This window comes from Oncorhynchus keta, unplaced genomic scaffold (genome assembly GCF_023373465.1).
Source record: "Oncorhynchus keta strain PuntledgeMale-10-30-2019 unplaced genomic scaffold, Oket_V2 Un_contig_9242_pilon_pilon, whole genome shotgun sequence".
Lineage (NCBI taxonomy): Eukaryota > Metazoa > Chordata > Actinopteri > Salmoniformes > Salmonidae > Oncorhynchus > Oncorhynchus keta.
In genome coordinates, this window is record NW_026290445.1 from 20,036 (window position 1) to 30,000 (window position 9,965).

Below are 9,965 nucleotides of genomic sequence, written 5' to 3' on the forward strand. Positions count from 1 at the left end.
GATCAGCCTGCCCTTACTCAACTAGTTAGAGATTAGAACTCAACCTAGTTAAAATAATAATTTTCTTTCTGTGTCCTCTCTCCAGTGGTTGGTCCGACCATCGAGCTCCAATCATTGAGTATCGATCATCTCAATCAGCCTGTAATCAACCTTACTGGTCCTAGTGGTAGTAGTCATCACTATGTTCTATTGGTACCCGATCAACTCATCGCAAACTCAGCCAGGAACAGTGGGACAGCAAGAATCCAGCAAGGGAAAGGTGAGGACTACCACAATGGAATAAATCAGTCTGTCAGCAACTCAATCAATCAGTCATGAGATCAATAATCAACTCAATCAATCAGTCATGAGATCAATAATCAACCTAATAAAATAATAATGAGATCAATCAGTCTGTCATTCTATCAATCAGTCATGAGATCAATCAGTCTGTCATCAACTCTATCAATCAGTCATGAGATCAATAATCAATTAATCAATCAGTCATGAGATCAATAATCAACTCAATCAATCAGTCATGAGATCAAAAATCAACCTAATAAAATTAATGAGATCAATCAGCTCTATAATCAGTCATGAGATCAATCAGTCTTCATCAACTCAATCAATCAGTCATGAGATTCACTCAATTAATCAATGAGATCAATAATCAACTCAATCAATTCAGTCATGAGATTAATTGAGATCAATCAGTCTGTCATCAACTCAATCAATCATTGAGATCAATAATCTAATGAGATTGAGATCAATCAATCAACTCAATCAATCAGTCATGAGATCAATAATCATCAATTCAATCAATTCAGTCATGAGATCAATAATCAACTCAATCAATCAGTCATGAGATCAATAGTTCTCAATCAACTTCAAATCAATCAGTCATGAGATCAATAATTTAATCAATTCAGTCATGATCATAATCAACTCTATCAATCAGTCATGAGATCAATAATCAACTCAATCAATCATGAGATCATGAGATCAATAATCAACTCTATCAATCAGTCATGAGATCAATAATCAACTCAATCAATCAGTCATGAGATCAATAATCAACTCAATCAATCATGAAAATGAGCCTGGATTGGGTAATAGTGTGTTAATCCTGGATAATTGTTTTAAATACATTACGTTGTTTCTGTCAGAGTGACTGGCTTTATATGTGATTTTACTGTCCAATAGATTCAAACAATCAATATGTGTTTCAATCAATAAATAGGTCTGGACTGCAGCATCATGATGGACGACAGATGTATCAGACAGCAACTCAACGCACGCCAACAACCTCAACCACAACACTGAACCCCTACCCATCGAGCTGACCTGCAGGTCTGGACACCTGTCTGGTTGTTGATGTTGTTTGTTGTTGTTCTTCCTCCTTGTCTCCTCCTTTCTTCTTTCTTCTTCTCCTTCTTCTTCTTCTTCTTCTCCTCTTCTCTTCTTCTTCTTCTTCTCTTCTTCTCCTCTTCTTCTTCTTCCTCTTCTTCTCCTTCTTCTCTCCTTCTTCTCCTTCTTCTCCTTCTCCCTCCTTCTCCTCCTTCTTCTTCTTCTTCCTCTTCTTCTTCTCCTACTTCTTCTCCTTCTTCTTCCTTCTCCCTTTTTCCTTCTTCTCTTCTTCTCCTTCTTCTTCTCCTTCCTTCTTCTTCTCCTTCTCCTCCTTCTCTCCTTTCCTCTTCTCCTCCTCTTCTCCTTCTTCTTCTTCTCCTCTTCTTCTTCTTCTTCCTCCTTCTTCTCCTTCTTCTTCTTCCTCCTTCTTTTTTCTTCCTCCTTCTTCTCTTCTTTTCTTCCTTCTCTCCTTCTTCTCCTTCTCCTTCTTCTCTTCCTCTTCTTCTTCTCCTCCTTCTTCTTCTTCTTCTCCTTCTTCTTCTTCTTCCTTCTTCTTCTTCTTCTTCTTCTCCTCTCCTTCTTCTTCCTTCTTCCTTCTTCTTCTTCTTCTTCTTCTTGTCCTCCTCCTTCTTCTTTCTCCTTCTTCTCCTTCTCCTTCTTTTCTTCTCCTCTTCTTTCTCCTTCTCCTTCTTCTTCTTCTTCTTCTTCTTCTTCTTCTTCTTCTTCTTCTCCTTCTCCTTCTTCTTCTTCTTTCCTTCCTCCTTCTTCTTCTCCTTCTTCTCTTCTCCTTCTCTCCTCTTCTTCTTCTTCTTCTCCTTCTCCTTCTTCTTCTTCTCCTTCTTCTTCTTCTTCTTCCTTCTCCTTCTCCTTCTTCTCTTCTTCTTCTTCCTTCTTCTTCTTCTTTCTTCTTCTTCCTTTCTTCTTCTCTCCTTCTTCTCTTCTTCTTCTTCTTCTCCTTCCTTCTTCTTCTTCTTCTTCTTCTTTCCTTCTTCCTTCTTCCTTCTTCTCCTCTTCTTCTCTCCTTCCTTCTTCTCCTCTTCTCCTTCTTCTTCTTCTTCTTCCTTCTTCTTCTTCTCCTTCTTCTCCCTTCCTTCTTCTCTCCTTTCTTCCTCCTTAAAATGTATCTTCATTCTTCTCCTTCTCTCTTAAAAAAGGTCTGCTAAATCATTTCTTTTCTTATTCTTCTTCCTTTCTTCTCCTTCTTCTACTCTTCTTCTTTGTACTTCTCCTTCCTTCTTCTCCTTCTCCTTTTCTTTTCTCTGTGGTGCTCCTCATCTTCTTCGTCCTGTTCTTTTTTCTTCCTTTGTGCTTTAAAGACTAGCCTTTAGGTCTTTTCTCTGTGGTGCTCATTTCAACGTCCTGTTCTTTTGTATCTTCTCCTTCTCCTCCTTCTTCTCCTTCTTTCTTCTTTTTCTCTCCTCTCCCTTCTCCTTCTAAGGGTTATCCTTCATTTCTCTTATTTATCTTCATTCCTGGGTTCATAACCTTCATCTTACTTATCCTTTTTCTTCTACATTAAATGTGGGTAAGTGGTTATAAAAGCCAGATTACTTATTTATATCTACATTCTTCCTCTTCCAGATTCTACTATATTATATCTACATTAGGTGGGTAATGGTTATAACCAGACTTTACTGTATCATTTTCTACATTAGGTGGGTAAGGGTTATTTCAGATGTCCTGTATATTATATCTACATTAGCTTGGGTAAGGGTTATAACCAGATTTACTGTATATTATATCTACATTAGGTGGGTAAGGGTTATAACCAGATTTACTGTATATTATATCTACATTAGGTGGGTAGGGTTATAACCAGATGTACTGTATATTATATCTACATTAGGTGGGTAAGGGTTATAACCAGATTTACTGTATATTATATCTACATTAGGTGGGTAAGGGTTATAACCAGATTTACTGTATATTATATCTACATTAGGTGGGTAAGGGTTATAACCAGATTTACTGTATATTATATCTACATTAGGTGGGTAAGGGTTATAACCAGATTTACTGTATATTATATCTACATTAGGTGGGTAAGGGTTATAACCAGATTTACTGTATATTATACCTACATTAGGTGGGTAAGGGTTATAACCAGATGTACTGTATATTATATCTACATTAGGTGGGTAAGGGTTATAACCAGATTTACTGTATATTATATCTACATTAGGTGGGTAAGGGTTATAACCAGATTTACTGTATATTATATCTACATTAGGTGGTAAGGGTTATAACCAGATTTACTGTATATTATATCTACATTAGGTGGGTAAGGGTTATAACCAGATTTACTGTATATTATATCTACATTAGGTGGGTAAGGGTTATAACCAGATTTACTGTATATTATATCTACATTAGGTGGGTAAGGGTTATAACCAGATTTACTGTATATTATATCTATTAGGTTAAGGGTTATAACCAGATTTACTGTATATTATATCTACATTAGGTGGGTAAGGGTTATAACCAGATTTACTGTATATTATATCTACATTAGGTGGTAAGGGTTATAACCAGATGTACTGTATATTATATCTACATTAGGTGGGTAAGGGTTATAACCAGATTTACTGTATATTATATCTACATTAGGTGGGTAAGGGTTATAACCAGATTTACTGTATATTATATCTACATTAGGTGGTAAGGGTTATAACCAGATTTACTGTATATTATATCTACATTAGGTGGGTAAGGGTTATAACCAGATTTACTGTATATTATATCTACATTAGGTGGGTAAGGGTTATAACCAGATTTACTGTATATTATATCTACATTAGGTTGGTAAGGGTTATAACCAGATTTACTGTATATTATATCTACATTAGGTGGGTAGGGTTATAACCAGATTTACTGTATATTATATCTACATTAGGTGGGTAAGGGTTATAACCAGATTTACTGTATATTATATCTACATTAGGTGGGTAAGGGTTATAACCAGATTTACTGTATATTATATCTACATTAGGTGGGTAAGGGTTATAACCAGATTTACTGTATATTATATCTACATTAGGTGGGTAAGGGTTATAACCAGATTTACTGTATATTATATCTACATTAGGTGGTAAGGGTTATAACCAGATGTACTGTATATTATATCTACATTAGGTGGGTAAGGGTTATAACCAGATTTACTGTATATTATATCGACATTAGGTGGGTAAGGGTTATAACCAGATTTACTGTATATTATATCTACATTAGGTTGGTAAGGGTTATAACCAGATATACTGTATATTATATCTACATTAGGTGGATAAGGGTTATAACCAGATGTACTGTATATTATATCTACATTAGGTGGGTAAGGGTTATAACCAGATGTACTGTATATTATATCTACATTAGGTGGGTAAGGGTTATAACCAGATTTACTGTATATTATATCTACATTAGGTGGGTAAGGGTTATAACCAGATATACTGTATATTATATCTACATTAGGTGGGTAAGGGTTATAACCAGATTTACTGTATATTATATCTACATTAGGTGGGTAAGGGTTATAACCAGATTTACTGTATATTATATCTACATTAGGTGGATAAGGGTTATAACCAGATTTACTGTATATTATATCTACATTAGGTGGATAAGGTTATAACCAGATGTACTGTATATTATATCTACATTAGGTGGGTAAGGGTTATAACCAGATTTACTGTATATTATATCTACATTAGGTGGGTAAGGGTTATAACCAGATGTACTGTATATTATATCTACATTAGGTGGGTAAGGGTTATAACCAGATGTACTGTATATTATATCTACATTAGGTTGGTAAGGGTTATAACCAGATTTACTGTATATTATATCGACATTAGGTGGGTAAGGGTTATAACCAGATATACTGTATATTATATCTACATTAGGTTGGTAAGGGTTATAACCAGATGTACTGTATATTATATCTACATTAGGTTGGTAAGGGTTATAACCAGATGTACTGTATATTATATCTACATTAGGTGGGTAAGGGTTATAACCAGATTTACTGTATATTATATCTACATTAGGTGGGTAAGGGTTATAACCAGATTTACTGTATATTATATCTACATTAGGTGGGTAAGGGTTATAACCAGATTTACTGTATATTATATCTATATTAGGTGGGTAAGGGTTATAACCAGATTTACTGTATATTATATCTACATTAGGTGGGTAAGGGTTATAACCAGATTTACTGTATATTATATCTACATTAGGTGGGTAAGGGTTATAACCAGATTTACTGTATATTATATCTACATTAGGTGGGTAAGGGTTATAACCAGATTTACTGTATATTATATCTACATTAGGTGGGTAAGGGTTATAACCAGATTTACTGTATATTATATCTACATTAGGTGGGTAATGGTTATAACCAGATTTACTGTATATTATATCTACATTAGGTGGGTAAGGGTTATAACCAGATTTACTGTATATTATATCTACATTAGGTGGGTAATGGTTATAACCAGATTTACTGTATATTATACCTACATTAGGTGGGTAAGGGTTATAACCAGATTTACTGTATATTATATCGACATTAGGTGGGTAAGGGTTATAACCAGATTTACTGTATATTATACCTACATTAGGTGGGTAATGGTTATAACCAGATGTACTGTATATTATATCTACATTAGGTGGGTAAGGGTTATAACCAGATTTACTGTATATTATATCTACATTAGGTGGGTAAGGGTTATAACCAGATTTACTGTATATTATATCTACATTAGGTGGGTAAGGGTTATAACCAGATTTACTGTATATTATATCTACATTAGGTGGGTAAGGGTTATAACCAGATTTACTGTATATTATATCTACATTAGGTTGGTAAGGGTTATAACCAGATGTACTGTATATTATATCTACATTAGGTTGGTAAGGGTTATAACCAGATGTACTGTATATTATATCTACATTAGGTGGGTAAGGGTTATAACCAGATTTACTGTATATTATATCTATATTAGGTGGGTAAGGGTTATAACCAGATTTACTGTATATTATATCTACATTAGGTGGGTAAGGGTTATAACCAGATGTACTGTATATTATATCTACATTAGGTTGGTAAGGGTTATAACCAGATGTACTGTATATTATATCTACATTAGGTGGGTAAGGGTTATAACCAGATTTACTGTATATTATATCTATATTAGGTGGGTAAGGGTTATAACCAGATTTACTGTATATTATACCTACATTAGGTGGGTAAGGGTTATAACCAGATGTACTGTATATTATATCTACATTAGGTGGGTAAGGGTTATAACCAGATTTACTGTATATTATATCTACATTAGGTTGGTAAGGGTTATAACCAGATTTACTGTATATTATATCTACATTAGGTGGGTAAGGGTTATAACCAGATTTACTGTATATTATATCTACATTAGGTGGGTAAGGGTTATAACCAGATGTACTGTATATTATATCTATATTAGGTGGGTAAGGGTTATAACCAGATTTACTGTATATTATATCTACATTAGGTGGGTAAGGGTTATAACCAGATTTACTGTATATTATACCTACATTAGGTGGGTAAGGGTTATAACCAGATTTACTGTATGTTATACCTACATTAGGTGGGTAAGGGTTATAACCAGATTTACTGTATATTATATCTACGTTAGGTGGGTAAGGGTTATAACCAGATGTACTGTATATTATATCGACATTAGGTGGGTAAGGGTTATAACCAGATATACTGTATATTATATCTACATTAGGTGGGTAAGGGTTATAACCAGATTTACTGTATATTATACCTACATTAGGTGGGTAAGGGTTATAACCAGATTTACTGTATATTATACCTACATTAGGTGGTAAGCCAGGGCGCTTCGCTGAGGTGTTCAAGGCCAAGCTGAGGCAGCCCGGCTCCCTCGTCGGACCAGTATGAGACGGTGGCCGGAAGATCTTCCCTGAGGAAGAGTACGCATCGTGGAAGAACGAGAAGGACATCTTCTCCGACATCAACCTTCGCCACGACAACGTCCTCCACTTCCTCACAGCAGAGGAGAGAAAGGTAGTGTAGCGTCCCTGTTTCGTTCCATCCCAAATGACACCCTATTCCCTACATAGTGCACTACTTTAGACCAGGGCTGGAACCCTATTCCCTACATAGTGCACTACTTTAGACCAGGGCTGGCACCCTATTCCCTACATAGTGCACTACTTTAGACCAGGGCTGGAACCCTATTCCCTACATAGTCCACTACTTTAGACCAGGGCTGGAACCCTATTCCCTACATAGTGCACTACTTTAGAGCAGGGCTGGCACCCTATTCCCTACATAGTGCACTACTTTAGACCAGGGCTGGCACCCTATTCCCTACATAGTGCACTACTTTAGACAAGGGCTGGAACCCTATTCCCTACATAGTGCACTACTTTAGACCAGGGCTGGAACCCTATTCCCTACATAGTGCACTACTTTAGACCAGGGCTGGCACCCTATTCCCTACATAGTGCACTACTTTAGACCAGGGCTGGAACCCTATTCCCTACATAGTGCACTACTTTAGACCAGGGCTGGAACCCTATTCCCTACATAGTGCACTACTTTAGACCAGGGCTGGAACCCTATTCCCTACATAGTGCACTACTTTAGACCAGGGCTGGAACCCTATTCCCTACATAGTGCACTACTTTAGACCAGGGCTGGAACCCTATTCCCTACATATGTAGTGCACTTCTTTGGCCTAATCGCAGCCTATGTTATCTTTGTTGCACTTTACTGAAGGGATTACAATCAGAGGTGTCATAGCCACCTTTGATGTAAACATTACGTTATGACACTGTTCTGGCTCTGGCCCAACCCGTCCGGTTTTCTGGACCAATCAGAACAGATAGAATGTGTTTGCGTGTTATAAATCGGTAGGCGGCCTGGGAGGAACTCAGATCCAGACTCACTGTGGAGAAGAAACTCCCGTCCGTGAGGGCGTGGTTTTAGTAAACGTCAGGCAAGAGCAAAGAGCTCGGGTCCGTGGGCGTGGCTTAGCGTCAGGCAAGAGCAAAGAGCTCGGGTCCGTGGGCGTGGCTTAGCGTCATGGAAAGGGCAAAGAGCTTGGGTCCGTGGGCGTGGCTTAACGTCAGGCAAAACCAAAGAGCTCGGGTCCGTGGGCGTGGCTTAGCGTCAGGCAAGAGCAAAGAGCTCGGGTCCGTGGGCGTGGCTTAGGTCAGGCAAGAGCAAAGAGCTCGAGGTCCATGGGCGTGGTTTGCAAAGAGACAGGTGAGAGGCGTGGGAGTGGCAGGCAAGAGCAAAGAGCTCGGGTCCGTGGGAGTGGCTGTTAGCGGCCTCAGGCAAGAGCAAAGAGCTCGGGACCGTGGGCGTGGGCGTCAGGCAAGAGCAAAGAGCTGAGGGTCCGTGGGCGTGGCATTAGGTTCATGCAGAGCAAAGAGTCAACAGTCCGTGAGGGCGTGGTTGTTGATGTAAGAAGTCAGGCAGGAGCAAAGAGCTCCGGTCGCCAGGCAAACAAACAGACCACTTTAAGCTAATTGTTGTAACACCCTTTCTAACCGTTTCTGTTGGTGTCTTTTTGTCCGTTGTAGATGTCGAAGCAGTACTGGCTGATCACAGCCTTCCACCCCGAGGAAACCTTCAGGAGTACCTGACCCGTAACCTGGTCTCCTGGGAGGATCTGACGGGGTCTGGGCTGGTCCCTGGCCTGCGGGGTGGCACACCTTCACAGTGACCACACGGCCTGCGGGCGGCCCAAGGTGCCCATCGTGACACTGTGTCTGTGTGACACCGTTGTTGACCTGAAGAGCTCTAACATCCTGGTGAAGACAGGATCTGACCTGTTGTCTGTGTGACTTTGGACTGGGGCTCAGACTGGATAACGGGTGTTGTTGTTGATGTAAACCATGACAGTGGATGATCTAGCTAACAGCGGACAGGTGAGAGGTAACGGGTGTGTTTGTTGATGTAAACATTACAGTTATGACACTGTCAGTAGACGGCCTTGTCAACAGTCAGACAGGTGAGAGGTAACGGGTGTTGTTGTTGATGTAAACATTACAGTTATGACACTGTCAGTAGACGGCCTCGTCAACAGTCAGACAGGTGAGAGGTAACGGGTGTTGTTGTTGATGTAAACATTACAGTTATGACACTGTCAGTAGACGGCCTTGTCAACAGTCAGACAGGTGAGAGGTAACGGGTGTTGTTGTTGATGTAAACATTACAGTTATGACACTGTCAGTAGACGGCCTTGTCAACAGTCAGACAGGTGAGAGGTAACGGGTGTTGTTGTTGATGTAAACATTACAGTTATGACACTGTCAGTAGACGGCCTTGTCAACAGTCAGACAGGTGAGAGGTAACTGGTGTTGTTGTTGATGTAAACATTACAGTTATGACACTGTCAGTAGACGGCCTTGTCAACAGTCAGACAGGTGAGAGGTAACGGGTGTTGTTGTTGATGTAAACATTACAGTTATGACACTGTCAGTAGACGGCCTTGTCAACAGTCAGACAGGTGAGAGGTAACGGGTGTTGTTGTTGATGTAAACATTACAGTTATGACACTGTCAGTAGACGGCCTTGTCAACAGTCAGACAGGTGAGAGGTAACGGGTGTTGTTGTTGATGTA

At 38.9% G+C, this 9,965-nt stretch overlaps 1 pseudogene; it reads left to right on the plus strand.

The window, feature by feature from the left end:
• The first annotated feature begins 7,287 nt into the window (after positions 1-7,287).
• Positions 7,288-9,965, plus strand: part of LOC127927058 (TGF-beta receptor type-2-like) — a 48,156-nt pseudogene continuing 45,478 nt past the window's right edge.